Source organism: Cucumis sativus, unplaced genomic scaffold (assembly GCF_000004075.3).
Source record: "Cucumis sativus cultivar 9930 unplaced genomic scaffold, Cucumber_9930_V3 scaffold117, whole genome shotgun sequence".
In the NCBI taxonomy this organism is placed as follows: domain Eukaryota; kingdom Viridiplantae; phylum Streptophyta; class Magnoliopsida; order Cucurbitales; family Cucurbitaceae; genus Cucumis; species Cucumis sativus.
The window spans coordinates 108,278-114,426 of NW_022279523.1; the positions used below are offsets into that span (position 1 = coordinate 108,278).

General features: G+C 37.5%; 1 long non-coding RNA gene across 1 annotated transcript; it reads left to right on the forward strand.

Annotated features, from left to right (window-relative positions):
- Positions 1 to 1,624: 1,624 nt before the first annotated feature.
- LOC116405559 lies at positions 1,625 to 2,440 on the forward strand. The gene is made up of 2 exons (XR_004218676.1): positions 1,625 to 1,691; positions 2,081 to 2,440. It is a non-coding gene; the product is annotated as an uncharacterized LOC116405559 (long non-coding RNA).
- The last annotated feature ends 3,709 nt before the right edge of the window (positions 2,441 to 6,149 follow it).

The window sequence follows — 6,149 nt, forward strand, 5'->3', positions numbered from 1 at the left end:
CCCCCATTATGTAATTTTATGGAGGTAGTTTTGTAAATTGGATTGAAACAGGGGCTATTCAATGTGTATGCATTAAAATATAGGGATTGTTTTTCAATTAAATATAAATTGATTGAGCCTCTGATGTGCTAGAAGCATCAGATCTCCTCTGTGTATATATAGTTAGGTACTCTTCTTTTTTTTTATAGGTTCCGTCATATATATCACGGTCTGAAGTTGTAGCTAAACTTGCTTTCATCTTCAGTTTCTATCATCATTATTTAAAGGTCAGATTTTGTTCGATTAGAAGAATGTAAATTTGTCAAGGACAATAGCATGCTTAGTTTAATTGTACTCAAATATTGTTACTAAAACAATTGCTTTATTTGTGTTGATACCATATTTGTGTGGTAGATCTCTTGATTCATTTTGATGTTTGTATTTTGAAGACATACAAAGGTCATAATACTAGTTGCTATTCTTTTTATCTTGGTACGTTTCATTTTTGTTTTAATATTTCACTGTCTCTATAATTGATTGTACAAACATATCTCATCATTCAATCACTTTTCAAGTTTTAGATTATGAAATTTGTACATATTGGGGTTTTCCTTTTTCTTTATTTTGGATTATTTCAAATCTCCAAAGATCTTTCTTGTAACATTTGCATATTTTAGTTTGTTAAAATCTTCGAAAGTAGAGGAGAAGGCTCCAAAAGCATTCTGTCTCTCATTGCCTTGCCCTAACATTATCATCTGTGTAAGATGTGCCAATGAGTAGACCATTTTCTTTTACTTTTTTTTCCATAGCTTTTGAACCACTTTCCCTTTCTCTCCTTCTCTTTCATTCTTCTTTTATGTTAATTGGAAGAAGCTTTGAGGCCTCTCTTGAAAATAATGAGGTTTTGAAGGGATAGAAAGAGAGTGATGGTGGGATCCATCAAAGGTTTGGGATTTCACACAATGTTCGCATCACTCTTTTAAATGTAATTAGAGGTTGAGGAGTTGATCGCCGATCATAGATAAGGAGGGGCTGGTTAGTGGCTTGGAAAAGAATTCAGACAACATTAATTTTTTCTAAAAAATAAACCAACCTTCCGACGGTTGGTTAACACTCCTCGACAGTCGAGATAGGGTAAGACTTGTATTCTGGTTCTGTTGATACCTATATTTGTGCTTCATCACTTTATAATTGTACTTTTATTTATCCCCTTTGTATATTTCCATGTGTTTCATGTTTGTCTTTTATGTTTCTTCTATTTATATATTTCTTCATGTTCTTCTCCATTCGGGTTTGCTCTTGCGGAGGTTACACATTCATTGTTGTGCTGGTACTTTAGTTAATGATGTCTAGTAATTTTTGTTTTGCAAATTTTCTTGTTAGTGCTCAAGTTTGATTTCATACTGCCTTTAGCATAGCTTTACGACTGCAGAATTCAATTGCACATTGCCCTTTTTTATTTTGTTATTACTGATGGACTTATTTGTGATACCTTTAAAGAAGAAAATTTATGGCTATTTGTGTTGAAGTTTATTTGTTGATTATTGGTTGGTTTTTTCCCTCCACTTTTCTTAATATTTTGAAGTGTGTAATAAGGTAAACAATTTTTAGTCCCCTAAATTTGTTTTGTTGATGAATTGTTTCTTTTTTTTTCTCGGTTTTGTTTTCAGGTTTTCATCATTATTCATTTGGTGGCTAAATATTACTCATGGGTATTTGTTCGATCTTATTTTGTTGTGATCAATTGATATACATAATATGCACTATAAAATTTGTTAAATTGTTGGATTATTTGCTTTTTTAATAAGGTTGGAGGAACCTCAAGGTACGTTTTGTTAAAGCATATTTTATATTGATAAATTTGAAGTTGTCAAGTCTATAACAATGATAATGTTAATACGAGTAAATTTATAGCAAATTTAGTTGACTTAACTTATTTACATGCTAGTTGCTCGGACTCTTGGAAAAACCTTACGTGCATTTTAACCCACGATAAGAAGACTTAAGGTTGTTATGACTTACATATCAGTTTTTGAGATTTTCCTTTGTAACTTTTTCATAGACCTTATTGTAGTTTTTTGTTCTTCATTTTTGTTTGTAGGACGTTTCTAGAGAATGCAAGACCATGTTTGAGTGAGAAATTGGTCTCGATGAAATTGAGAGTTCAATGAACAGCACATACAATGCAAGTAAATCTACCTACTCAAACCCATCTTCTATTTCTAAAGCAGAAGGGCTTTCAGTGGCTGAAACAAGTGAGTGATTAAGTTTTTATCACCCGTATTATTTGTTATCACTAGGGAAAGAAAGCTGAGTAGAAAAAGTAGAATGCCAAATGGAAAAAAAAAGATTAGTAAGCAGCGTTATTATTTTAAAATAGAAAACAAAAATTAACATTATTGTTAAACCGAGCCATTCTCGAGAACATGAAATAGAATTGGATAGCTGCCATGCATCGTGTTTATGAATGTTAAGAATGAAACTATCGGTAGGGTTATAGAATAATCATTCTATCAGCCTCAATTATGATACAGGGTTTATGAAATAGAATTTTCTTATGTATTGTAATAGTAGAAGATTCTTCGTCAGGAAGCAAAGCTTATAGCTTTGAAGAGTATCTAAAGGTTTTAGAAGAGCAACCGAAAGCTTACGATTAGCTCCAAACCAATTTTCCAGCACAAAGCCAGAGTGGATCCCAAGTACAACGGGAAGGTTGTTAAAATCAAATCTCTTATGTCTTATTTCATAATTATTTAGTTTTGATCTTAACTACAACAATTTTCATTTTTTTCTAGGTGAGCATTGTATGTGCTTAGAAATTAAGTGTTTTGAAAATTAGAGGTGAGCAATCACACTTAGAAACTAAGTGTAGAACCATAGAAATGTTACCCCATCGGTTCTAGCAATGCCTAGTTACCGCAGTTCATAACAAAGAAAGAAAAGAGGCTCGTAAATGCAGACCATAAAAAAGTGAGACAATCAACAATTATAAAAAAAAACATATGCAATATGCATTAAAAAAAGCTCATAAAAAATACAGAGTCAAGTCGGTTAGGTCAAGTAGAACATGTTGAGTTCCCTAGCTATTAGAGCTTTTGGGGGAAAACATCGCTTTTGGCCTAACCAAAACTAGACCATCTATTTTTAGTGTTTTAAACATAACGTCAAGTTTGATTGAGGGCTTTGAAAAGAGGAGGAATCCTCCTCGATCCACAGTAGGGCAAAAACAAGGCTTGTTGTCACTTCGAAGGGAGCAGTCAAACTTAGCATTGAGTTTGATTTTTTTTTTTGAAAAGGTAATGATAATATTATACAACAACAAGGTGGACCTCACAGCCTAAGGTCAAGACAAAAGAGCGAACAACACTCATAGAACAAGTAGTTAGACAAAACAACCCATAAGTACCCAAAACAACCCACATCTCGGGAACAAGAACTAAAACCAAAAGAAACCAACTAGTGTTCCAAACATTAAAAGGAAAAGAAGAAGAGAGAAAGACAACAAAGTTAATAAAGAGAAGAGAAACCCCACAGCCGGGGACAAGCAAACGAAAAGAACATTAAACAGCATGAATCCGACCAAGAAGCAGCACGCGCTTTAATACACGACGAATGAGCTGGAATACAACCATAGGCTCCGAATAGCAACTCCATGAAGACGATGATTTCGCTCCTGCCAAATGAAATAAATTGTAGCACACCAGAGAAGGCGCCACAGTTTTCTCTCCACTCTTCCCAATAACCGATTCTATGAGAAGATGACATAAGCAAAAGGATCTCGACCAAACCTCCCACCAAAATGACAAGAAAAAAACAAATGATCACGAGACTCATAGTTCCCTCCACAAGCAAACGCGATAAAGGAATCGACCTATCCCACCGACTTAACCTATCTCTAGTACCCAACCTATCCCTGATGGCCAACCAAGCACAAAAGGAGTGCTTAGGAATATTTCCCCCACCCCATAGTAAACCCGACCAACCAACCCTACTACTATGAGGACGAATAGTCTCCCACGCACTGGTGATAAAAAAACTATCATGACTCCCCGGCACCCAGACCCACCTATCCTCAACACTCGGACTCGGCCTCACTCCCTGAACCCTATCCCAAATGTCCATCAAATCCAAAGAAACAAGCGGCCACCTTCAATCACCATCCCGACCCATGAAATCCACCAGCCTCGCATCCCACCGACTACCTGCATCATAGATCACCCTCTCCCCAAACTGCTGGATAATCGGCCCACCCTGAATCCATGGAACCAACCACACTCTACACTTCCTTCCATTGCCCACCTCCATCTTAACATGATCTTTAAGGATATCCCGCTTACGCAAGATTTCCCTAAAGCACCAAGATCGACTCACCCCAGCATCGATCTCCAAGAGCGATCTCCCTTTAAGGATATAAGATTCCACCCAAGCAACCCATAAACTACCAGATTTAACAAGTAGCAACCATAATATCTTCAACGTGCTTGCTATATTCCAAGAAGATCCATCGCGAATATCAAGACCTCCTTCATCAAAAGGAAGACAAACCTCATCCCAGGCAACTTTAGCACCACCTCTTCCCTCCTCGTTACCTCTCCACAAATAAGCCCTCAAGATCTTATCAACGTCTCTGTGGACTTTCATAGGAAGCATGAACACACTAGCCCAATAAACCTGAAGGCTCCTAAGGACTGAGCGAACAAGCTGAAGTCTACCTGCAAAAGATAACACTCTAGCAAACCAAGACCGAATAAAATAAGTTGTTAAGGGAGGGAGACACGTGTGAGTAATTGGTTGGTTAGGGATAGGTTAGTTAGCCATATAAATAAGTTTGTTAAGGGAGGGAGGGATATGGATATTTTTGTAGTATTTGAATCTTTCTGTTATCTCTTGGAAGAGAGGGAAACAGAGAGAAGTGTTATTTTCTGTTTTATGCAAACAATAAGATTGAATCTCAAGTCGATTGCTACGAGTTCCATCAAATTGGTATCAGAGCGTGATCTTGAAGAAGTAAACGAAGATGGTGCAAACTCGGTTGAAGAAAAGATGGAGTCGTATGACCAGGAAAATTCAAAGCATCAAGAAGGAGTTGAGTAAAATGCCAATTATCGAAAAACGTTGACCGAAATATCGAAAAACATGGAAAAACAGAACCAAATGATGTTACGATTCATGGAGTCGGCCGCCCTAAGAGAAATCCATGATGAACGAAAGGATCACCGAGTTATCAAATTCGGGGTACTCCGATGAAGAACAGCGATGACGGCGAAGGAACTTCCATTTGCGAAAATGAACCGAAGAAGAAGAAATGAAAACGAGTGAAGACGCTAACGGCGACCGCAACAAATTCAAAAAAGTGGAGATGCCAATCTTCAATGGAGATGATCCAGATTCATGTGTTGTTTCGCGCCGAAAGGTATTTTCAAATTTCATAATCTAAATGATTTCGAAAAGATGACCGTGGCAAAGATTAGCTTCGAAGGACCGCACTGAACTGTATCGGTCTCAAGAAGAGCGGGATAAGTTCGCTGATTGGCAAATTTAAAAGAAAGAGTGTTGATCCGATTTCGATCAACAAGGGAGGGATCTTTATACGGTCGGTTCTTGCGCATTCAAAAGACGACTACAGTGGAAGAATACCGCAATTTGTTTGATAAATTAGTAGCACCTCTGTCGGATCTGACCGATAAAGTGGTGGAAGAGACGTTCATGTCAGGATTGAAGCCTGGATACAAGCCGAGAATGGATTCTTGTGAGCCTCAAGGATTATCACAAATGATGAAATCGCGCAGAAAGTAGAAAATAGAGAAGATATTAGACGAGAAGCAAACCTCCCTGGTTATTCGGGAACAAAACTAAGCAATTCTGGAACGGGAGCAAAACCAGCACAGTTGGAATTCTGGAAATTGGAACTGGCCGATGAGAACCGTCACGTTGAGAGGAACGGCTGGCGACAAGGTGCGGAGAACAGGCCAACGAAGAGACTATCTGATGCCGAATTTCAATCACGAAAAGAGAGGGGACTCTGTTTTTCGCTGCAATGAGAAATATTCTCATGACCACAAGTGTAAGATGAAGGAGCAGAGGGAGTTACGTATGTTGGTAGTGATGGGGATAATAAGGAATAATGAAATCGTTGAAGAAGAGAAGGCAGAGCAGAAAGAGTTAAATGG